At 41.5% G+C, this 26161-nt stretch overlaps 1 long non-coding RNA gene across 1 annotated transcript; it reads right to left on the bottom strand.

The window, feature by feature from the left end:
* Positions 1-3466: 3466 nt before the first annotated feature.
* On the bottom strand, positions 3467-6627 carry LOC137888846 (uncharacterized). The gene is made up of 2 exons (XR_011105190.1): positions 6388-6627; positions 3467-4253 (listed from the first exon to the last, which is right to left on the bottom strand). It is a non-coding gene; the product is annotated as an uncharacterized lncRNA (long non-coding RNA).
* Between the last annotated feature and the right edge of the window lie 19534 nt (positions 6628-26161).

Here is a 26161-nt window from a genome sequence, read left to right as displayed (position 1 = left end):
TAGATACCAGCTGCAGTGCATTATGGACAAAAATCTTCCTCCACTTCCAAGTTACCATGGCTAGTTATGGCATGTGTGCTGCCTATATTAAAGGTACCTTTAGCAGTGATTACAGTTGACCCCTGCCAATTGAAACCGCAGTGAATATGGTGTGGATGTTTCCACCCTCTGAGATGGTACCTTAGCAGCTCCATATTGTTTAAGAGAAAGGTCTGCTCTGCCTCCTTCAGTATGTCTTACGCTAGAGATGACAAAGTTTGCCCAAAGAAGAATCCATACATCCTTTAATAAATGATACTGAAAAAGGGACAGAAGAGAATTTTGGGATATTTCAATGTAAAAAAGCTACAGAATTAACTCAATGTTTGTAGCTATGTTTTCCCATTTCAGCGTGTGCTCATTAGCCGTTCAATAATAAGAGTTCTTGAATTTTAAATCAGTCGAACATTTTCAACAAGAAACACTTTTGTGAATTAGAGTCAACTGAGGGACAGACACGTCCTTTCTATGAAAAGTGAAAACATCATACAGCATAATTAAAAGGAGTTTCTAATTAAATCTCCTCTCCCACATACATTGATTTCTACCAGATACACAGGTCTGTTATCAATGATCTGGCTCATGGCAGATACTATTCACCACCATTTCACATTCAGTATAATAATATTTTGATCGGATAAAATAACTGATGCATTATTATCGTCTAATAAATAGCTCTTGAAAGCATCTCTGCTGTTAGATGGAGCTGACCTACATGAGCCTTGGCATGATTTTTGCAGAATAAATGTTGGATCTTATGTTTCCTCTAAGAATTTTACATTAGAACTTCAAATAACTGACGAAATGAAATGGGCTGTTTTACTTCATTTGAATTCAAAGAAACGTGTGTTTTCATGCTAAATTGCTGTTATATTTTTACCATGTTGGAGCTCAATGTTCATGTCGAAGAAGTTCTTTGCAGCCGCCGCTGAAACACTATTGGCTAATACGTGCTTAACACATTCAAGGTCAGTGCTTTACCCCTTTTCCAGCATATTTCAATTAACGTTTGTTCACTGTCTCTGCTGAGGCTCCATGAGAGGCCATCAGGGCAGAATACTTGAGGAGTTATGATCTAACGAGTGGCAGAGACAGCCACTTTATCCTGAGACAGCAAGAGAACACCTTCATGGCCAATCAGGTCCGGCTAATGAGACAAGATGGGCCAGGACGGTGCCACAGCCATTACAGCCACAGTCTGTCAGCACTTTGGTAATGAAGAGACCGTTGAAGGCAAAACTGTTAGAAAAGAGAACAAGCATCAATTTAGATTGGAACAATAGAGAAGTTTAGACATGAGGGGAAGCATTCGAACCATTACTGAAACTTCCAAACAGACAACAGGATTGATATTGTGCTTTTGCCATGTGTGCACATAGCCCTGCAAAGACCTAAATATATAGTTCAAGATCTTTAATCCACGTTCAATGCACTGGGCTTTGTGTGGGCGCATTACTTAGTAAAGTATTTAATGTACTAGATGCATTTCAAATTAGAAATTTATTAGACTTTTACTGTCCATTTTTCAGGTTTGTCTAATTCAGACTGATTATAATTAATCACTGGGTAATTCATTCAATTTAGTTTTTGATTGCCCATTTAAAATGAATCTCTTGTGCATCCAAATGAAGCTTTTTCCATTTTCACCACAAGAGGGCAGGCAGTGACCTGCGATGGGGAAGTGCATCGCTGGAGCTGCTGAGGCTGAGCTTGATGAACATGCTTTATGGCAGCCTTGTGGATTTTATTCAACTTTGAAGATTTTGGTTATCAGTGGAAGCCAGACTCTCAGGCTGTAGGGACTTGATACGAAAGTTCAATTTTGTCATGCGGTGCTCTACATCGAGACCCACCAGTGAGCCATATTCATGACATGACATGTAGGCTGCTCTATTTATTCTAGAGGCGGCCAAGTTGCAGTTTCATTTACTGGTAAATGTTGCAGCTGCCTGCAACATTGGCACTCACTCGTGTCATTTTTAAGATTGTAGCACCTGATCACACGCATCAAAGATTAATGCTCTTTTGCTCTACTTTTTAGTAGTTTAGGACTGGCAGTAAGTCTCTCCTCATTTAATTATTTTCGAATATAGATGAACTCTCGTATTTCCTCTCGCCTTATCGTTGATTGCCTTCACCACTCATTGCTTATTTGAAGGATTAAAGGAAATAAACATTAATATGTTGGTGAATTGATTGGATAACCCCCCCCCCTCCCCATCAGGCCCTTCTTCCATCCATCACCCCTACTGCCATTCTCAGCGATGATGTGCATTAATCAAGATGTGATTGTCTGCTGTCAAAGTCTGCACTTATGTGCATTTTATCTGTCTTGAGTGACAACATAAACAAATGCAGCACTTAAATGGTGTGAAGTGTAGCTCCAGCTTATCATAATTCCAGTTGTTTGTCAAATTCTCAACTCTATAAAAAGCATTATCCTCTATCACGGTTTATTAACAGACTGCAGCGCCCCTGAACGCCACTAGGCGACACACTGCGATTGGAGGATGTTGTTTCATCCAGCGAACATGCCATACGACTCTCTAGCTATTGCATTCATCAAATGCAAAAAGGTTTTGTTTCCAAACCTCTTATCAATCTAATCAGACATTTCAGTTCGTATCTGCAGAGGTCCTTAGCCCACTTCCTCATTTACATTCCACACTGGCACCGTGCTATGGAAATGAATATGCAGTTCAAATAAATCATAGTGTAATATACTTGTCATGCAAGGCCGTTTTAGGTTATTGCAGGATGGCGAGACTGGACCTGCTTCACTGCGAATATTACATGTTTCCTTCTTTCTTTTTTTCCAAAGCAAGTGGGAGAAGAATGTGTCGCTAGGACACGATGTTCACTTGTTTCCACTGCAGATCTGCTCAACAATTCTCTCTAAATAAGCGACAGTAAATGTCACTTAATCGCGGTGGTGTTTTTATTTTGAGGTATTATTGTTCAAAACGCCGTAGAAATCAGTTACACCACCGTCACACCGTTTGCACATTTCTTCCTTTACGATTTAAGAGAAGTGAAGTCTTCGACTACCTGCTAGATGAAATAACTGCAGAATGATTTATTTTTTTCAGCCTAGTTATGTTTCTGTGTGTATTCGGTTTATATGTTGCCGGGCCCGGGTTGCATTCCTCTACTACAGTCAAATAGTTGAGCCATTTCCGCCTTTGCACCGACAGGCGAGTGAAACAAAAGGCTGATCTGTGGTGCGCAGATTTCAGCACCACAGAAGGTGGACAGCGCTTTCGGGAAGCCTGTGTGAGGATGGACAGCTCCCACCGACACACACACACACACACACACGCACGCACGCAGACACACACACACACACACACACACACACACACACACACACACACACACACAGCAGCCATCACATGCATGTCCACATGAAAAAAACAGAGCTTTAAAATGGTTGTATGTATTTACTTTATTGTTGGACGAGAGGGGGAAAGAGACGGTACATGAGTAATGCGTTACAGTTTGAAACGACAGAAGCAAACCTTTACTGAGAAAGCAACACCAATAGACTGCTGTCAAGAAATGTAATTAGTTAAAAGATGTGATGTGTTTTTTTGGATCTGCAGACATCCGAAGAAAGAAGGATAATCTCTTGGCATTCACCGCGTGCCTTAATTGTAAGACATTAAATCAAGGTCCGCTGTGAACACGGAGAGACACAACCCGCTCGTCTGTGTGTGTTTGCATGCATGTGTGCATGAATGTGTCGTGTGTGTCCAGCTGCATTCACTCTGCTGTGGGAAGCGGCCAGACACTTCGTATACGTTTCCGTCAAATCTGTTTTTACAATTATAAATCACATAATTTTGCAGCTTTTGAGGCCCGTGTTGTGTGACTAAAAACTGTATCGGGATGTCAAGTTTGGTCAAAAATGTAAAAAAGAAAAAAAATCCCAAGCACGGGTCCAAAGAGATCAAATCCTCTCCCGGTTGTTGTGCAAGTCTACCGTATTATGTAAAAAAAAAAAAAAACACCCCACAACATTCAATTGTAGGGACAAGAGGTTAGTTTACAGGAATAACTTAAACGCAAAACAGCCAGGTAGTTTTTGGGCAAAGTGGTTATAAGTCCCAGGCCGCTTTTGCAGGCGGAAAAGGACTCCGTTTGATGCTTTTCCGTCGACTGCTTTGTCCAAAAGTGCAGAAAGCGTAAAAGTCCTCCATTATCCCATAATGCACCTACAAAAAAAGAAAACACAAAATGCGTCATGAACTTCACAAAGAATTGCAGATGACAAAAATCTCATATTCCCCATTGACCTGTTAAAAAAAATCAGTTGGCGTCCATTATACAGAAAAAAAGTCACTGTCCATGTCCAAAATATTGATTTTCCTAGTCACATAACGCATACACACACACACACACACACACACACACACACACACACACACACACACACACACAGGCACACACGCACGCAAACACACAAGCATGCAGCCGCTAGTTGCGGGTCATACGTTAAAAACTGCCGCAAATTGCAAACTGGGCAGCTGAAGAGCCGTGGTAACTGCGGTTGTCCTGAACACAGCGGTGCTCTATACGTACATGCGCCCCTGCACGCGCATCTCCCCAACAGCAAACTGACCGGGACACCGAGACCGAGCAGTGCAGCGCGAGCCCAGCACTGACACCGCCTAAATGGGACTGATCTCTTTCCGTCCGGTCTTTTCCTCTGACTTTGGGATTAATGGTGCTCCAGCCTAACAAATGAGGCATCTGCCTTCAGCACAAGAGGATTGGGAAGGGGGGGGGGGGGGGGTGGGTTGGGTTGGGTGGGGGGTGTAAAAGGGGGGGTGTTGACGTCACCGGGCAAACAGATGTTCCTCTATATTACCCATCGTCCTCCTCATGACTACCCTGTGTCCTTGAAACTAGGAGGGAAATTGACGACTTCCTATTCGGAGTATTAACGTTCATCGCCGAAATGTGTTAATAGTCCTGCAGTTGCTTTGTGAACTTGTTTGTGCGCGTGTGTGTGAGTTTACGGGCCAACAGAGGAAATGCCAACAATGGCCCCGCAAATTGTGAAGCCCTGAATCTGGCATTGGTTGAGAACGGTTATGCAACATTGCACTATTAAAAAAAAAAGAAAAAAAAAAAAAGAAGAGGAGCACACGCGTGTACGTACAAACACACTGCAGACTCACACTCATGCACGGGCATGCGCACATGCACTCCTTCTCTTACACTTTACACACACACATTGGGATGAGGGAGGGATGCTCGTGTCATCCTGAGCCCGCTGTTTGATGTGATGTGCTGCGACTGATTTTTAGTGCTTGGAATACTATTTTAAAAATGACACTTAATAAGTCAATAGTATTGCATCTGTCACGAGGGTTATGCTTGACATGCGCATCAAAGGATACATTACTTTCATAATAATTGCGTTATTGTATGTGGGCTGACACAGATACGAGATCAAATGCGATCATAATCCAGTATTATCTGCAGTGATGCAGACAGAGAACCTATTGATTTGCATGTCTACGATTGCAGGCTAAAAACTGCTGAAATTCAAATGAAGTCAGTGCTGTCTACTCCTAATTAACAATCACCTGCTTCCCTGTCTGAGCCTGCCGGAGCCTCTGAGCTCATCATCCTGGGGACCCGTTCTACATCTGACAGCCCCGTGTTTTACCATTAAAGAGCAAAATCCCCTGCGTGTAAAGCAGTGTAGTGAAAATGAAGAGGCGCAGGCTCGCAGATATGGTAATTGCAATGCATTACCCACTCGCTATAACAGAGATGAGAGGGACGCAGAAACAAAGGGAAACGCCATTTTAGACGGAAACGTCCCCTGAAAATCCGGCATCTCTCGTATCGGCCATCGTTTGGAGCCTCATCACGGCTCGTCAGCACATCACCATATTTCGGGTCCTTCTATGTAACTGGCCACCGACAGGAACACGACCCCTATTGTCCTTTAGCGCCGCGCAACGAACAAACGACGTGGCTCAGAAATCCGCCGTCCTCTTTCCCCTTCTTATTGATTATGCAACCGTCGACATAAAACGATCTGTCCACTCTGCTCGGGTTTAGTGATGCTTTTTATAGTGCCTTCTTTTTGTTCGCTCTCTTTCCTAAAGTGGTTCATTCCCCCAAAAGCCCGCAATAACAATGGCAAGTGCAACGTGCATGTGGGAGCGTAAAGAACAAACACCTCTCTGCAGACAAAAAAATGATCAGTATTCTCATCTGAACTATTGAAATACATATTCTACGAACGGGTGAAGCAAGACTACACGTTCATCTCATGAATATTTGATCAAAAGGTCGAGCATAAAGCAAACGCAAGCATCAGATACTCACCATGATTTGGTCCACGCCGTGTAGTGGATCCCAGAACACTGCGCTCTGCTAATATGTATCCGTGCTCTGCTGTATTTCACTTCACTTTAGCATTAATACCTCACTGCAGATCTTTACATCGCGGAGGCAGTCGCTTGTATTCCCGGTTCCTTTCGGAGTGGCGGCGGACAAGCAAAGACTCCGTTTGGCGAGAAGCTCATACTACCAATGAGAGCGATGCTAGAGCCTCTGCAAAGCATGGCTGCGCTTTCTTGCTTTTTTCAAAAGAGGGCAGGTCGTTCTGTGCATTACAATAAAATCTCTCTCTCTTTTTCTCTCTCTCTCTCTCTCTCTCTCTCTCTCTCTCTCTCTCTCTCCTCACATGCACACGCGCGCACACATGATTTTATACATAGCCCACGAATACGCGCACACTGAAACGCAAATATATATGCGCGCTCTGGAAAATCCTATAGCCTATGTCGAGTGTGTTTTTATATTATTATTTCTATCACATTTTCACGTATTTTGTAGCCGTTAAACTGCTTCTCAGTGTGCAGTGTAACATGTTACAGTAGATATGTTACAGTTATATGTGCAGCAATAACTATTCTATAATCCAGTGAAGCTCTACATTAGGACTGTGTGTAGCGGGATCGTCACCTAGCCGGCCACAATTAATCATGTTTAATGCCGTTTGTCTTGAGAGGTCCATTAGTGCGTTACAGTTTCACGCATCTGGCCGCTATTGCAACTCAATTTCTTGGCTAAACTATGTTGGTCCAATTGTATGTTGATCCTGCCCAGATCATCTGAGCAAGGTTTTTTTCTGTTTTGTCTATAATGTATTTCAGGCCTATAATGAAAATAATCTCTCCCTATTTTGATCTTAAGGGTAAATGAATCATTTTCATTTCTGTTTGCACACTTTTCTAGCATTTACGCTCTTTCTGTTGGACAGATTTGAGGACAGAGGCTATGTAGTTATAGGTATAATCTTGGTTGGGTGTTCAACATTGATGCAGCCATTGATTGAAACAAGTTGCAGTCCTGCACTGCTCTTTGTATCCCCTTCACTTCCTGCCGTGATTGACTCCCAGGCAAAGACCCAATCGAAACCAGGGCCCCATGTATGATGTCATTTGAGTAACCTCACTAACCCTGTAGCCAAGGCGGAACACACAGGCCCGCTAATGCCTATTACCTCCGACCTATTAATATATATATATCTGATTCCAGCATTAGAAATAGCCGAGGTGTTATTCACGCTTTGTTTCTTCGACTTCCCTCCTCCCGTCATCCTCTGCACATCCATTATCTCGTTCACAGTTTCACTCCGTTACTGTTGTATTGTTTCACTCTGTTACAGTGTTGGCCTTTGACGGCTGCAAGAACCCAGTCAGTGCAATGATGCAACGTTGGCGTGTGATGCAACGTGGGCTACCACTAACAGCGTTAACGTTTTGTCAACATTTTTTTATTCTTTAGCTGTTTGAAGGGTTAGAGGGAAAGTCTGCTGGGGCTTGCATCAGGCTACATGTAGAGGGAAGTTTGAAAGCTGCTTTCTCTCTGAAAGAGAGGGAGGGGGGGGGGGGGACGCTATTGTTCCCGCTGAAACAATGGGAGCTGCGGGGCGACATGCAGCGGTGCGCACATGAATGGCAGGGCTCTGGGATGTGTTTGGGTCAGTGGCCCGGGGTCTCCGTCCCAAAGCCCCTTTCCCAGCGCCTCACAATGAACCCGCACAAGGTCGGGGCTCCTAGGGGTCACAGGCCAACCCCTTTTGTCCCGCACTTCAAAACACATAAACATTTATTAATCAAGAGCCAGTCACTGGGCCCCCTGTTTAAAAAAAAGGGGGTAAGAGGGGTGGCCTGAAGGGGGGAAAGAAGTGGGAGAGAAAGAAAGTATAATAACTAGTGGCTGCAGATGGAAATTCCATCATTTGGACAGAGGTGGAAGTTTGTAAAAGTTGCAGCCTAATCGAGGAAGTTGGGGTCCTGTGCAGCAGTTAGTCGGCGGATGGAAACACACGGCCAAGTAAGACTGGATTTGGACTTGTTATTAAACTGTACACCGTCCATCTGTCTCACTCTTCTGCTGGATATGCGTTTAACAGCTCTGGAATGGGATTCCTGTCTCAGTGACACGTTGTTCTCCACACCTGAGGACTCAACGGACAAAAAGAGGTTATAGCCGCCTGCACAGCACCGAGCCGATCTGACGAAATTGCATAAAATAATGTAGTCAGTGGCAGCGCGTTATCATCGTGAATCCATTCGTTTACACCAAAAAAAAAGAAACACACGGAGGCTGCAGGATCGAAACGCCCTTCTTATGCACGGCTTTCTTTACGCAGAGTCCTACAGGAACAAGTGCAAAAACTCGAAGGCGACATCGAAATGCTGTTTTTCTCTACGTGCGTTTTCGACCGAAGCTATTCCGTTATTTGCTGACAGTAAATCCTATAAGCAGGCCTGCATCAGCAGCACGGCCACGCGAGACGTACCTGTTTAAGAATGTACTAAAATGAAAAGGAAACAACTGCATTTTTACTCAAGACCAATTAACATTTAGCACCGGGTAAATTAGCATGCATTACTCTAATTTGAAACGTACTTGTAGACATTAAGGCTCCTCAATAAGCATCGGTGTTAGTCTTTTTGGGAAGCAGTGTAACGAATTGGAAAGCAAATCGAGACGAAAATGTGCTATGTAGTAAAATGTGCGCAGCTGCAGGCTCTGCAGCTGTAAGCGTTATAGTTGCATCAGTTTTAGCAACGAGGAGCCTTAATAATCGCAGCCTTTCCATCAGCCCCCCCCTTATATTTTGCATCATGCATCACCCCCCCCCTTCCCCAGACTCACACAGCTTAAACGATGTTGCTCTTTGTACTATATCATTCTGCATAAAATGTACATCAAAGCTTGTTTGACATGTTGGCATTACTTCTTTTTTACACATCAGATATTGGTGAATAATTGTAATTGTAGCATAGTTGTGCAGTCGTCCTATAATTAACGTGTTTAAAGAAAAAATATGACAATATTTGTTTGGTAACAATTTGATTTAAATAAAGAATAACTGTTTGAACTGAAGTTTGATTTGGATGAGTATTTGTGCTTTCATATTTGTACAGATTTGTTGCTGATAGATGTTAGACAGCAACTTAAAAATATTAGCGTAATTGTTTTAACAAATTCTAATGTGTTTTTAGTTGCATTGGAATTCTCTTAAACTCAAATATACTCAATAGTCAGTTTGGTAAGAAGCAGTCACTACAATCCTGAATATACACGTTGAGTTTAAAAAAAGTAGTTTTGGTTTCCTGCTGAAATCAAAAGATGCTTCTTCTATTGTTACAAAAGCAACACAGACAGGTAAACATACATGCAGTACCACATAAGAAAGAGGGAGCATACTGTGTATTTCCATAGGTTGAGTAGAAATATATGGAATATTTATTAATGGAATATTTGATTAAAATAATGACAATTTCTTTCAGTTATGTTGTGCCCAAATCTAATTTACATCAGGACCGTAAGAAGCTTTTGCATGTATTAAATGGCAATCTTGAATATTTAGATTTAAGTAAGTCATCACTGAAGGAGGCGACACAAGGGTGACTGAGCCTGGCCCACTGAAGAAAGTATTGCAGTATTCAAATATTTGCAGTATTACGAACTAGGTGTCTATGGCAACATTCCTGGAAATAAAAGCTGTATTACAGTTTTTCTCCGTTGTATATACACACCAAATTGAAACTATGCACACAATTCTGGAAAGCAGCATGGAATTTCGGACTCAGCCCGTGACTCCAGACTGCTGAACTCTGAGCACAAGTCCTTTGTTTTCACTCAAATAGAAATTCTAAATAAACAAGGACTGAAATCTTAAGGATTGCCACTTTAACTACTTTCCATTCAACGCTTGTCTTGATATTTGTTCTTAAGAACAATTCAATTAATTTATGAATAAAATGCATTCAGTGTATTTGTATTGGCATTTGTGTCACAGTTTGTAAATTGCGTTTGGAGACACAAATCAATTTCATACGTACATTAGTTTGTAAAAATGAACGAATAAAAACTCAACAAAGCACAATTTTCCTATATCACAAAGCGTGGTTGTTATGGTAACCGTGCAGCTACAACAATATCAATAACTGTTGTTTATAAAAGTAGTTATACGCTCTTATGTTATTAAACCATGTTCACATGTAATTGCTTCTTTCTTCATGAATATGCATTATGCATTTCAGCAGTTTTTAGGAGTTCAATATCAAAATGACGTCTGGTGTGTTCTAAAAAACTGATTATTTGTGTTTCAATGTTTCATGCCACCAGTCCTGAGCTGCAATCTATAGACTCCAGAATTGTAGGATAACCCAGTAAATCCTGCAGGGTTTCAGGATAGCCTCATTGCAATTGTTTTTCCGTCTTTTTATTTTTTCAAAGAAATCCTGACCATAACGTTTGGCTGCTTAGCCTGAGCAGGGACAGTACACTCCCCAAGCTAACATCAAACACCAAACAGCAGTTGTTATTTCATGGTTGCGTGCAAGCAGAACCAGGTCATCTGCACTGGGTTACAGGCCTGCTGGCTGTGTGTCCTCCAAAGTGTGCATCTTCCCTTGCAGACATTGAGCTTTTCGCCCAGAATTAAATTGTTCACCTATAGCTTTGCTTTAATTTCTCTTAAAATTACACATTCAACACTACCTGTAATTTCAAAGAATAATATATTAGAGAGGATGTCTAGAGAGTACATTTTGTGTAGGTGGTTTGTGATATGACTTAGTTTAGGTAAATTTATAAGACACAAAAGTGTCCTCATAGAATGCTCTTTATGATCACATAAAGCTTTATTTTTCCTACTATCAAACAATATTAACCCTATATTTGACATTAGCAACATTAACCTGAATTCTAAAAATGATGTGTTATCTAGAATTGTGATATTTTGGATGAATTGCGCCTCCCGCTTCATGAACCTATAAAACAGGAAACTGAATCCTGTCTGTAATCACTGAGACAGATACTTTGTACTATGCGCCCTTGCAGTGTTTTGTGCGAGTGAATCGAGGATGAGTGTGTGGGACCTTCCCCCTCTGACATTAGCAGGGGGTCAAATGTGCATGTAGGGCACCTGGCTCTCCACCTCCCCTCTCTCTGTGATGTTAAATGTCAACCAGCAGCATCCTGAGAAAGCAAGGTGAGCCTCCATTCTAATGCTTATGCCGGGAGATTATCACGTCTGACTCTCAAAGCCATGTTTCTCTTGTGTAGGGCAATTAAAGCTGTAAGAGCGGGGAAATTTACTAAATCATTAACCTAAGGTTTTCTTTTTTAGTGAAGTAGATGTTGTAGGGGTTGGTGTGCTGAAAGGGAAACCCCTGTCTTTCATACGATTTTGAGATGAGCGGCGTAAGCATGGTGTGCTTTAACAGCCCTACATATCTTTAAATGTAGTGAATACTCTCATCGTCCATGAAGCAGTAGTTGAAATAAACTAATTAATTAATTCTGGACACAGATGCTAATGCTTCTAAAAATCATTTTGCTCTAATAGCTTGTTTTCCAGAGCTGCTGCTCAAATAGATGCAGCAGGAGTGATATGATCAGATCACTGATTTGACAAGGCACAGTGTGGATTAATGTATAGTTCAATAACTGCATTGCACGCTTATCCAATTGTCCCTCTGATTCGAGATACAGTTCAGCATTGTCATCTCCTCCAAGGTGCACAGGGGGTGAGATGTAAATATGCCCTATCAGTCGGAGAAACATCCTCGCTCTGAAATGGCAGCAGTCAGGACCTTCCGCTGCATTCCCACTACTCCCTAATACAAAGCCCATTGAGGCCCAATCAGCAGGTCTGTTCCAGCCTTGTAAGTGGATTTCTCTGATACCCCCAAGGTTTGTGAAATGGGGGTCAATGGGTCTGTTATTGTTTTTCTCTGCCTCTTTATCCCCACATAGCTCTGTGATGTCAACAGTAAAATGACGGAAAGAGCTGGGCCCTGGAAAAAAAAACCCAGAGAGGAAATAACTGCTATTATGATTCCTATGCGTGTCTACTCTCAACAGGGCTGCAATTGTTCCAGTAGTACCCATATGAACAATGGAAAAGGGTAAATATCACTTATCCCCCAACAGGTTGAAATAAAATCAGCAGCAGCTGGCAGAGAGCTACTAAAAATATTGTTTATTCAGAAATGTATAACTAAACATAACCCTGACTGTCTCTCAGTTGGTGTATGGTTAGTTCAGTGCAAGAAGGTTCCTTGAGAAATTATTTAACAGGCTACATAAACAACACTGTCATCACCATTTGTAAGCGCTGCTTATGTATTTCACAGCAGGGACACTATTTTTCTTATTGTTATTAACCGTTACTGAAGCAGAGTGTAAACAGCTTTTCACCTTGATGCTTTTAAAGAAAGAAAAAAAAGACACACACATTTACAGTCTCTAATGTGACTCTAAACGGAGACATTTTTAACAAATATGTTTATGTCACAGGCAAAATGGCATTGTTTTCCATTGTGTTACAGCCTGCTGCCATTTATTTAATGAAAGTGGGGATCCGTTATGAGGTGGAATTTTATGCCTCTGCCTGCAATGTGATCATTGCACCAAAGCACAGCCATAAATTTCTTTTGATATAATTGTATTAATGCAGCGAGTAATGGAGGAGCATATGTTTCACACTGATTACTATCCCTCTCTGACTGTCTGTCCTAGTTGCCTTCCCATCGCCTGACTATCGGAATGAGAATATGTGCCTTGAGTTAATGCTGATTGCAGCAGCTGCCAACACATGAATCTCCATGGCAACAATAATGGTTGCCAGGCAACCATGCTCTTTTAGGGACACTGAAAGAAGCCCAAAGGCTTACTAAAAATATATATGGATATAGTACTTCTTCAACGCCTCAACCGTATGCATGTAATGCACTGAGTGACAAACAGTGAAATGCTTTAAGATCCTGCGTGTTAGTCTCTCCGATTCAGCTGCAGTGTGTGTGGTAACCCTGATGTTATCCTACTTTGGCATGAGCGCTCCGCTCCAAATGGAAGCCACAAATACTGATACCTTTCATGACATTAACACACAGAGGCATGACGGAGGAAAGAACGCTTCTATAAGGTTATGTACTGTATACGGGTCTGTGGGCAGCCTGGTTCAAAGAGATAGGGATGGGGGGTTTTTTTACACTTGAAAAATGGGGCAACTGTCAGCCATCTTGGCTCCCACATCGAGCTTCCCCTCGCAGCTCGCACAGACCCAGGTGGCATGCGCACACGCTGTGGAACAAAGCATTCCATCAGCGCAAGTGACATCACTGCAGTCAGCTCAGCTGTTTCTGCCTGCGCTATAAATAGTGTGGCAGAAAGAGCGGATTGCCTATGCAGAAAATATTTAACTCCTGACCCCAAGCCTTGAGAGAAATGGATTTTTGTATTCTTGCATGGAAGTGGTGAACTGGATCTTTGCCAGTGCATCAATCATGAAATATGGGTGTTTGTTCATGTCTCCCTTATGGTTCTATGTCCATGCACAGTATTTTGTAAAAGTGTGATGTATTATCTTGTGTTTTGCGGTGGATTTATGATCGGTGACTAACCTTTGAAATGGATTGTGAAGGATACATTGAAAAGTGATCCTTTGTATTACATATATGAGTGACATTTCAGATATAACAGGGTTAACCACAATATTTTAAATATATATTATAAGCTATTTTTGTGTGTCACAATATAGATTTTTGTTGTTGTACATTATGAACAAGACTTGATAGCTTTGTAGCATTTGATATGGTTTTATTTATGTATTGAAGATTTGTTAGCAGTGAGTTGTTTTAACAAGGTGGTTCGCTCACAAAGTGAGGAGTGTTGAGTTGAAGCCCACAGCAAGGGAATGCAAAGATACAGCGAGGAGGAAAGCAGGGGAAGAGCTCAGTCACACACATCCTGAGAGTCGGAGCACCAATCGCAGTCATTGATATTGTAGCATGTCGGCTGGACTCCTGCCGTGGCTTTTGCAAATTCCCAGTTCTCTTTAAAAGACACACGCTAACACACAGCAGGCTGTTGCTGGTGAAGCTTTCCTTCACACCAATGCTTAGCAGCGCTGCAGCAGCCTGCTAGTCCAGCCAGCCAGGCTGAGGGTCGTGGTGTGGCTGGCCAGGAGCCAGGACGTGTGCAGGGGGCTATGCCACGGCGTTGGCCCTTGCAGGCTGGCAGCATTGAGGAGCGTAAAGGCATTCAGAAGCGTGAATGTCCCTTTGTCTCAGAGCAGCGTGCCAGGCTAGCTCTAATGAGGCAACTCTTTGTGGCAGGCCTCTCAACATCAAGTGGGCTGGTGGACTCATTAACCTGACTACTGCAAATAAAGCAGGCAGGCACAAGAGACGCCTATGATAGCACACTTAAGGCCCCGCTGAATCCCCCCACCGCAGCCATCATCCCTCCCCCTCCTTCCCCTCCTCCCCCTCTTCTGTTCCCTCCAGTCTCTCAGGCTTCCCAGGGCTCCTCTGATAGGAGGAAATCAGCCTCTGGCCTATTTCAGGTGTCCCAAAAATTAGGGATTGGGGTGATTTCCACTTTCCTTTTTCTGTCTCCATACCTGAGCCTTAATCAGTTTTTGGCTCTGTTCTGTAACCTGGTTTTGCTGAAAAGTGAATGAACTGCATTTGCATGCTTCTGTGTAAAAGATGCAGTCTGTTGGTGAAAATGCCTGTGTACAAAGTGTTTCAACACACATATATATATATATATATATATATATATATATATATATATATACATATATATATATATATATATATATATATACATATATATATATACATATATATATATATATATATGTATATATATATATATATATAAAATAATATTTGTATTTTCTACAATATTTATTTCTCCAGATATCTCAATGAACTAGTTAAATCTTTCTATTTCGTGGTGGAGAACACATATTGCCTCTTGCCTCATAAATATCATGTGCAGTCTGTGAATAGATGTATCTGATGGATATATGTTGGTGCACAAGCATTTTTGAAAACACATGCCCCAAAATAATGTACTCAAGTGCTTTGGGTATTGAAACAAGGGCACATTTTAGGCATATTGTCCTCCCAACAAATTGTTGTTTGTTGTTATGGGTGAACATTTAATTGCCATTTATTTGTTTGTATCACAACAGAACCACAGCTAGAACAACTGCAGTATAATTGGTGTTTTGGTTTATTCAAAATTGGACAGTGAAAAAGGAGATGCAGATGATGAAATATTTCAATCCTCTATTTTTAATTAGCAGACACATTTTAAATGTATAATTTACTGTTCTCTTTTTTTGATTGATGTGTTGGTGAAATATCACTTCCAAACACTTTTTCCACTGTGACTGCTGCTGTTATATTAATTTCTGTATTAGTTGAACTGCTGTCAGTCTGATTTGACTTTCATGGTTAATGAGTCAAGTCTTTTTTATTCCATCTTAAATCTTTTAAACTTATCAACTTGGGCAATGCGTTGATCAACTTGACTTATTTGGGTCAGTGAAGCTTTTATGAGTAGTTCTCCCAACTAATGAAGCAGTTGCAATGTCGAAACGAGGGATCGTAAGTGAATCTGTTGAAATAGATTTGCTAACTTGTTTTGATGAATATTTTTATAGTGGTGTGGAAGTCTTATAGCTCGCCACTGAATTATGTATCCACGTGAAATTGGGTCATGAGCAGCTGTTCTCTGCTCACTGACAAGGGCAGGTCAGATACTCATCTCACAGTATGACAGTGTGTTGTTTTATATTTCTAGTTATTTATCTCTCATACCCCTGCTGGTTATTAATGCTCAGCGTTATTGCTTATGGGTGTGGACCTCTCAGATATTGATTCGATGTTAATGTCGTGTACTGTTTGATATATGGCCTTTGAAATTGCTCAAGCATTTTATCAGGTTGCTTGTATGTAGATTAGATTCATTAGATATTCACCTTGCTATTTTTCATGATGTTTCCTCACATTAATTTTACGGCCTCTCATTGTCCTCCCTGCAAAGTAAATGATTTTAATCTGGTGACGCTGTGTCCTCTCAAATTCAGGCGGCAGCGGAGAATGTAGGAATAGTCTAACGCCACAATAAGAACTAATCGTGCAAGTGCCTCATTTTCTGAAAAAGAATATTCATACCAACATCAAAGGAGTTAGCACTCCTGACACTGACAAATTGCAGATGAGGTTTCATTAATTAAGTAGGCCTCTAATGTTTATTTAAATGAAATTTACGGTTGCATTATTGATTGGCCTCCACAAAATTATCTGACACGATGCACATGGATTGTGAGCAGTGGCTCTCTGCAGGCACAGACAGACAGCGGGAGTATGAAAGAGGGGATGGATGGATGGATATTTGGAGGGGGTCTAGGTATGATTGAAACCCAAAGATTGGAAGGGAAGAGGGCTAGGAGTGAGTATAGCTGCCAGCATGAAGGTGCCTTTGCCTATATATCCTCAGAATGAAGCCACAGCCTGTGGGGAAAAGGATGTTTTTGTTTGCATTTAAATTGCAGACTATTCCCACGTCAGATCTAAAGAAGGAAAGAAATTTCTGTCACCACTCTTTCTGCTTTTATATTACATGTGGCAAATGAAAGCAGCAATAATTGACAGAAGGTTCACATGCAATTCACTTGACTTCATTCAGGGTAGATAATACTGGCATCAGAGGCTCATATCTCCTCTAAAGATTTACCACGCATCAACATTCCCTTGTGCAGTCTGCCCTCTAGTTTCCTGCCTCTCTAAATGGTGACAATTTCAGGTTTCCTAACTTTGTTGGGGGACATCATTTTATATCTTTAAAACAGTGCATTAAAGAACACCACACATTACAAGGAAATGCTTCACATTTATGGTTTCAAAAATCTGCAATGCGTAGCAATTTGTCCTCTGAGCTGCACTATGAACCTAAAACATTCTTCTCCTATTGTTCCCAAGGGCAAGATGGAGGAGACAAGTCTCAACAGTGTGTATGTGCATTTACACATGTGTACATGTTTGTCAGCTGCACATAAACACTCTGTGCTGTTAGTGAACACAACACATGTAGACAAATTGTTATTGACAAGTATTCACAATACACCAACAGCTACTGAGACGACTCAATAAAATTGAAGGATGGGCTTGTTGAGATCCAAGCCCTTTCTAATTTCCCGTAATAGACTCCTCTATGCTTTGAAATGTGATTTCGGCTGGAGTAGTGGGGTTTGGTAGTCTGTTAGCCACTCTATCCATCGCTCCTCTCTGTAACGGAGAGCATCAGAGTCTTAGGCAGGTTTTTTACCCGGCAGAGACGCAACAACCACAGCCTCTTGTCTGTCCCACAGTAAAACATTTGACTGAACAAAAATCAATCGTAATTAGATGGGATGAAATGAATCCAGGTGTCAGAGTTCAGGCATAAACCTATCCCCGGATTTGTACCATGATTTATCTGTGACACTAAATATTACAATGCTGCAGGTCTTCCTGCTTTTTGGTGTTTGCGGTGAAGAGTTTTCTCATTTTTCATATGTGCCATTCCAGTGGTTTATTTTACAGCCTGTGACATGTAGCTGTACAGTCGGTGTGCAAATACTTTGACATATTTATACAAACATGTACTCTTTTGTGATTTCCGTTGTATTTATTCAGTGACTTAACATAGACAAGAATGCACACACGTGCTTGTGTCAGGGTCCATATGGTGTTCTTTTATTGTAGAAATGGATTCTAGGTGTGTGTGTGTGTGTGTGTGTGTGTGTGTGTGTGTGTGTGTGTGTGTGTGTGTGAGTAGAGCAGATGAAACTGCTTCTGTTGTGTTCTTCCTCTCGGGCAGCGCTCTGATGGCTGGTCCAACGGGATGACTGCGTGCCATCTGTCCAGGTATGCTGCTCCATACCTCTTCACCCCACAGCTCTGTGGAAGTTTCTGAATCTGTGTGTGTGTGTGTGTGTGTGTGTGTGTGTGTGTCTGTGTCTGTGTCTGTGTCTGTTTTGGCGTGTTTTTTATGCTATTTTTTTCTACCTGTGCCCTCTTTTCTCAGAAACATAAGACAATGATTTTCTCATGAGCCTAACTTGAGTTCAAAACTCTTTCCTTGATTATAATTTCCTATCATGACATAAACACACTGACGCTTGTTGAACACGTATAAGTCCACCACACAGGTACCCTCTAGCATGCACAAGCACTCCCACCACCAAGGGATACGTCCGTATATGTGTCATATGGTGGAGCTGAAGGCAGCGATAGGACTGTGTTTGTGCGGGGTGTGTGGGTGTGGGTGTGTGTGTGTGTGTGTGTGTGAGAGAGAGAGAGAGAGAGAGAGAGAGAGAGAGAGAGAGAGGCAGGTGGTAAATGACATTGCGAGCCAACAGTCCGAGGTCAACCTCACTGGGCATAAGCCCAAGCTATATTATCAACTGGATAGCTGGCAGCTTGCTTTGCTGTACTGACGCTGCCCACACCCACTGCTGTCCACACCTAGACAATCCCCCGCACACACAGACCACTTGCCACAATATTGATTTGCAAACAGAATGAAATGATACAGAATTGTAATCGTTTTATTGATAGTAGCAGCAGCATTGCATTCCAACTGTGGCAACAATTTTAACACAAAAAAATGTACTTGAAAAATGTCAATATGTCTTCTCCATTTGTGTTATACCAACCTTTGAAAATATAAACGGGGGCCAGGAGATGCTGTATTCATTTTAATAGTAGCATTTTATATTAACTGTAGCGTTTTCACTGCTAGCACACTATAATACAGCTGTAAGCTATATTAAGGACATTTTAAGTGTTAGTGGACAGTATTTGTCAACTATTATAACTACTATTCTCCTGAAGATGTAATTTATATCAGTACAATTGTGTTTTACTTTGTCATTCACTATTGGCTTGTTTATACAGCAGCCTCCACTTGTGGGTAAGGAGTTATCGCTCTGCTTACCACCACATTATAGTGTAATATAAACCATTTATGCAATATTTATATACTGCCTGTGAGTGCTAAATAAGGGGGCTGGAGTGTCACCTTTTTCTGCACGTCTTGTTTTGAGTTCATATTAAATGAGATCCATTGTTTATTGTTTTTGCATCAACATCTGATTAAAAATGACCGTCATACAGTACAATGCAGTGTAAAATTAAACTGAGGACGTGTTCCGCGTTTAGAATAGATCAAACGCATTTACTTGATCTAACTCATCCTCTGAAAGTTAAAGAAAAAATCTTCTGACGCGCTTGCCTTTTTTTTTTTTTTTTTTGCTGCAAGTCATGCTTCATCAGAGCAGCGTGCTGTTTGACCCACTTTACTTCAACATTTCTTTCTCCGTTGTCTCAAAGAAAACCAAATACCACAGTGCATTTATGGTAGTTGGGAAAAGGGTACATTTCAGCAGCACTAAACGCTTGTGCAGTGAATACCACAGTTACTTTGCACAACATGTGTAATATGAAACTGCTTATTGAAAGATGTGTCCTCATGATTTGTCTCTTTTTTTTTTTTGCCATGTGGTATCCAGGCTTCTTACTCATGGACATGAATGTATACACATGCTTGCATGTGGTACAATATTTCCCATCAGTGTTACAGTAGATTGTCAATGATAAAGAGAGTCTCCAGCAGGTGTTGGTTATCGTTGGTTATCTGTCTCCATATCAGAAATGTGTATGTGGAGGGAAGGAGGTCATAAAATATGGTTGCAACATTTTGTGATTTTACCCCTGCTGAGATCCCCCGTGCACATACCGATGGCTTGTCGGCCGTAGGAAAGATCCTAAATTTACGTCTGTGGTTAGGAGGCAGGGATGGAGAGAGAGATGCTGAGGAGAGGGGGGATGGGATGGAGAGAGAAAGAGAGGAGGGAGGGGGACACAGCAGCTGGCTCCTTTTTCCCTGTCATTATCCCTGGTCGCTGTTTCAGTCAGCCCCATTTGGTGAAAGTCAAATAGTACACTAGCCCTGATTATGTGACAACTGGAATTCACCTACTTAGTTAATCCTGCATCGGGGTTTAGATTTCAATTAATTTCTCTCTGGTTGCTCCATCCTCCCAGGGGGTGGTGAGAGTAGGCTGGGGGAGGGGAGCCTGCTGTGTGGGTGAGGAGGATACAGTATGATGGAGAGGGTGGGGGGAGGGGAAGCCATACATAGAGAACAGAGATGGCGAAAATGCCTGCACAGCACATTCAGATATACCACGCAGCAGGGCGGGGAGATGGTACCTGTCTGGTTTTCTTACTTTAACTGTGTAGTCAGGGAGCAAACAGCTCAATATTTTTTACCTCTTTTGCAAGGGACTCGTTGTGCGTGTGTGACTGCAGCATATGCATGAATGTCTTTTGTGCCTTCACGGCTTTCAGCGGGGTGTGTGAGACCATATCTACATGCTTACTAGAGTGTGCTCTGAATGCTTTTGTTCATACGCTTGTGTGTAACCTGAGCGCATGCACACATTTCAGAGCATGTATTTATGTCTGTTTCACACAAAAAGCTGCATATTAATCAGGTCTCAGAGGCCCTTTAGAGGATCGAACCCCCCAGGTTGTGATTTTCCGCCATTAGTCTTACGAGGCTGAGGGGACTGGGACTGTTTAGGCCAGCTGAGCCTGCTGTGCTTAGGGAATAACGCTACTGTATCTCCTCTCTCCTTCCCTCCCCTCCTCTCTCCGTCTTCTCCCGTCTCTCTATCTGACATTCCTTGACATTCTGATGAAGGTTTGAGTTAGAGCCTCCTGGCTGCGTCTCCATGGTGAATCTATCGCCTGATGGCGTCCGATCACACTGGGTGTCTGTGATGGGCAGAGTGTCAGGTGAGATGCTGCTGCACATCCATTTAAGAAATAAGCAGGACAATTCCAAGAAGCAATGTAGGTTGAATGTCACTTAACATTTTTGCAGATATTTGGAATTTCTTTTAAGGTATTAATGTAAAACAAAATACAAATTCTTCCTCTACTGTATAAAATGTACATTAAATGTTCAATATCCAAAGCAATAACAAATATTTAGTTGTGGAACTCCACAATCTAGTTAGATTTAATTATGTCAATTAAGCCAATCTTAAATTATTTTAAATGTATAATACAATTTGTTCAGGAGTGAAAAGGCTGCATTAAGAGAATAAGCAAATTGTCACTCTCATGACATTATGCATTGAGCATGAGAGATGTTGTTAGTTTGCCCTTTTGGTTACTGACTTATTTCATAATGCTCTTTTTGGGAAAAGGCTATTTGTTAATCACTTAAATCCAGTCAAAATTTATTTTTGTATGAATTTATTTCATGACGATTGAATTGAATGGCACTTTACGACAGACTTGTCATGGCTCCCTGCACTGCTATTGAAGGGCAACTTTTACATTATTATTAAGGGTAAAAAGCTATAATCATGAATCATGTCAAAGATCTACTAATGTATACTACATTAGCTTTTAGCCCTACATTTTAGTCGTATACTTTGACAACATTTACTTTATTCGTAACTGCAGTGCTTCACAAACACATTTCTTTTCATACTACCATTTAATTTTCATGCAAAAATGAATTTAACCTTTAGTGTAAAAGAAACTCTTGTGGGTAACTCCTTTCATGCCATCATGTAGCGTCACACAGAAAGCATCTAAGCAGTTATCAAGGACTCTCTGCTAATGGGGAAGCTAATGACAAAGTTAATGAGAAAGCTAATGCGAGGAGGTGATGGCGTTGGTAGCTAAAGATAATGCCATGTAGATCTCCTGCTGGGAGTCCTCGCTCTCCATCAGTTCTCATTAATAGAGATGGTGCTGTGTTGGGAAAGGAGGCTGACTTTTAATACACTGCCAACCCGCCGTAATCTCCTTTCATCAGTACAGCCTGACAGTGGAGCCGGATACTTACCTTACCTCCACCCAGGCATGTACCTCCTCGTCCTTAACTTGCTGTCTCCTCCCTGCCAAGGTGAAGCCCCGGGAGCAAAGGATGCTGGGACACTAATGCTTCCTGGCATCCCAGCCCTCTAACAGTACGTCCAGACTAGTGGACACCAATGTGAACACTATAAAGCTGAGGTAGAATGAGGCAGTGAAGAAAACATCATTGTCCTTAAAATATGATGAATTCATTGTTAATGGTGTATTAAAGGAATAGTTCAACATTTTGTCAACATTTTGTGAAATACAGTTATTTGCTTTCTTGCTGACAGTGAGATTAGAAAATCAATATCATTGTCGTCTTTTCAATAAATAGGAAGCTACAGCTAGCAGCCTGTTAGCTTAGCTTAGCACAAACACAGGAAACAGGGAGAAACAGCTGGCCTGACGCTGTACAAACGTGAAAAGCACCTCTAAAATAAAGTATGTTTAATCTGTATAAAAGAACAGAAACGCAAACATTTTGTAGTTTGACTGGGGGTTATGTGTTGGACTATTTCTTGGCGGGGAGCAATGACTTCCTGGAATTTTGTCATCACCATGAAGTTGTCAGGCAACCAGCAGAGACTCCAGGAAGTCACCAAACCCTGGCCAAGAAATAGCCAGCCATGGATGTGTTAGGAGAGCAGGATATTGTGTCACCAGTCAGCCTTGCTGTCAATTTACAATGCTGCAACAAAAAGATCCCTCGTAGTCAAAAAAAGCTTTTTATCCTGTTGATCAGCATTATACAAAATCTGTAAAAATGTTAACCCATGAAGTTTTATGTTTCAAAAGCTTATCAAAACATGGTTTTATGTGCATGATGTCATCACCGTTTAAAGTAATCGGCCAGGGACCAAGCAGGCAGGGGCCCGGCATCTAGATTTTATAATTAATTTATGAGTCCTGCACATGGACCGAGCCAACTGGGTCTTTTCCATCTGTTTCCAGTCTTTATGCAAAGTTAAGTTAACTGTCTATTCAACAACAGACAGGACAGTGGTACCAATCGACTCATCTAACTCTCGACAAGAATGCAAATAATTGTAAATAAAATGTCAAACTATTCCTTTTACGTGTGCATGTACAGTATGGCATAGCAAGACATAGCTAACAATGTGTGAGCAAATAATCAATTAGAAACTGAGAGTCAGATAGAAGGAGTGTGATTGATAGAGAGAGACATGTACAGAGAGTTTTCCTGGCTCTGTAATGGCTGCCGTCCTCTCTCTCTGTCTCTCTTTCTAGCCCTCCTCCTCCTCCTCCTCCTCCTCCTCCTCATTTTCCTCTCACGGCTGCGGCTCTGTGGCTCCTCTGTGCCCAGGCATGCGGTACTGAACATGCATGGAAGCGTGTCTCCTCCTGTAGCAAGCTACCTTCTGCACCACTCCTCCTGCTATTTCAAGGAAAGTGCAACCTTTGCCTTGGGCCTTAATTATGTTCAATTTGCCAAGCTGGGCCTGAAACCATTGGGGGGTGGAAAAGCTCTCTGACCTATTTATCAATGCAGCTTTTTCCTTCCACTGACTGAGACCGAACCAAAAAGATACAGAGAGAGAGAGAGAGAGAGAGAGAGAGAGAGAGAGAGAGAGAGAGAGAGAGAGAGAGAGAGAGAGAGAGAGAGAGAGAGACTTTACTTAGTTTTCACATAAGCAGCAACAACGTAAGATGTGTGAAAAAAGAGGTGTAACAATGGTACAGTATATATTTATATGCTGTGTTTGCATTGGGGAGTGCTGATCGTCACTACTGTGGGTGTGTCACTGTACCGTTTACCTTCTTTCCTGTCTTACATTTTTTCTCATTAGGAAATTAACAGTTGTGTTTGATTTCATATGAGTATTTTTCTATGCTCCGTGATGGACACTCAAACCAAATTCCCTTGTAGCAACTAAAGTCTCAAAACCTAGTTAAGAAATAATGAAACAGCATCATTTGTTTTACCTGCGGCCAACAATTCTGTGTTATCTCCCAAACAGGCCGCTGCTCTTTCAATAGAGACTGAAGAAGCTTCTTCAGACCACATGATTGGAGGTAAACACTGAGGAGGCCATTGACCTTTCATTATAGCTTCTGATAAGGCCAACTATCTCCCCTCTCTACACTGTGCCCTAAATGTCAAGTCACTGTATGTGTTATAATTACCCTGAGTTGGTATTTTCCTCCTCTTTACGTTTCAATGCATGGAGAGAAAATCCCACTAGTTGAGGTTGGCTGAGGACATGTCATACTACATTAGACGTGTGTGGTTAATTTAGCTCTTCATGGGATAATAAATTTCCTTTTTTTGGTTTTTTTTTGTAACGTAGCATTTTCCAAAGATGTAAGGCATTCTCAACGCTGAGAATTTACCTCCCCAGAGTCAGGAGCTTGTTAATACATTCTCATTAAGAGGTTTCATGCATGGACAAATAAACAAATGCTAATAAACTCCTAATTATTTTTCTCACAGCAAATTCATGGATTTTGAATATTCATGTTTGACCAAAAAGTAGTGCAATTATTTTTCCTTTTCCTGGATGTTACTGAGCATGCTATTTTTTTTAAAATGCCTCCTTTTAAAACAATCTGACTGTCAGAAAAGAACAAAAAACATGACTCTTGAAGTCTTGGAAGAGTTGGTTTTACAAAGATAGGATTTAAGTGATTGTCGAGAGAATATTGTGACACAACTAAAGGGAGAAAAGGCTCTTAAATGATCAGACTGATTTTCAGCACATTTATATATAATTGGTTGAATTATTTTGTTTCTCTCCAAATGCAATTTAAGTCAAGATTTTTTCCAGCAGCCATAGTGTTGATTTTATTTTGTTGTGAAAGATGATGTCAAAGTCCTGCCGTATTTCCCTATAAAAGAGGAACGCCTTCCAAACATTGACTCAATACAATGCACCATATTTCAGCTCTATTGTGATTTTTTTTTTTCCCCCCTGTGAAAACATTGTGCATCACTAATGCAATTTGACTTGCCGATGCAATTGTGTGGAAGAAGGTAGGCCCATTTTGTGAGTGTCAAAGAAGGCTTTTAAACTGTCACCTCACTCTCTCCTTCCTTCATACAGAAACCTATTAGAGGTCCTCTTCGCTGGCTTGGACAATGGAGTGTGAACGCTGTTTTCCCATTCAGATTTTTGCTGCGCAGTTATACGGTAGTAATAACTGATCAGGTCTCAGAGACCTTGTCTGTTTCGGGGATGTATGTGTATGTGATTGTGTTTAAGTATGGTCTGTTTTGACATCCTAAACATAAGGGGTTTGGCGCATACAGACATACCATATCAGGAGTCCAAGTCTAGTTTGCATGATGTCGACAGACTGCCATGATTTAAGATGGCACCTGTCTCACTGATGTCTTTACCGCTGCTGCTCTGAGCTTTCCGTAGCTTAGTGACAGCCAGAGTCCTCGCTGACAAGAAAGCCCCGAGAGAACCAGAGGCAGAATCTGAGATTAGGAATGTTGTTGTAAGCATTAAGATGCATGAATCTCTCTATTAAGGACGGGGCTCTATATCATTCGTTAGATTAAAAACTGTGGGGTGCTAAAGACATTAGTCAGACTCATTCCATGCGGTGATTTGCTGCATGCCTTTTAACAAGTGCAGCCTTCACTTGCACATGGCAGAAAATGAAGTGAGGAGAAAATGAAATTATGATTTGTGATGACAAAACTGAGTGCGTGCTACCACAAAAACAGCAACAACTCATGAATAATGCATGGCTGCCGTGGGCTATAGATTAAGTGTGAATATTCATTCATTTGTTTGCCCTTTGGGAGGTGATGCAAATTCATACAAAAGCATGCTGGCAACTGGGTTATCCACCGCTCATATGAGTAAATAAGG

This window comes from Cebidichthys violaceus, unplaced genomic scaffold (assembly GCF_023349555.1).
Source record: "Cebidichthys violaceus isolate CVI_PGR_0920_01 unplaced genomic scaffold, fCebVio1.0.p SCAF_58, whole genome shotgun sequence".
Lineage (NCBI taxonomy): Eukaryota > Metazoa > Chordata > Actinopteri > Perciformes > Stichaeidae > Cebidichthys > Cebidichthys violaceus.
This window is presented reverse-complemented; position numbering and strand designations above follow the sequence as displayed.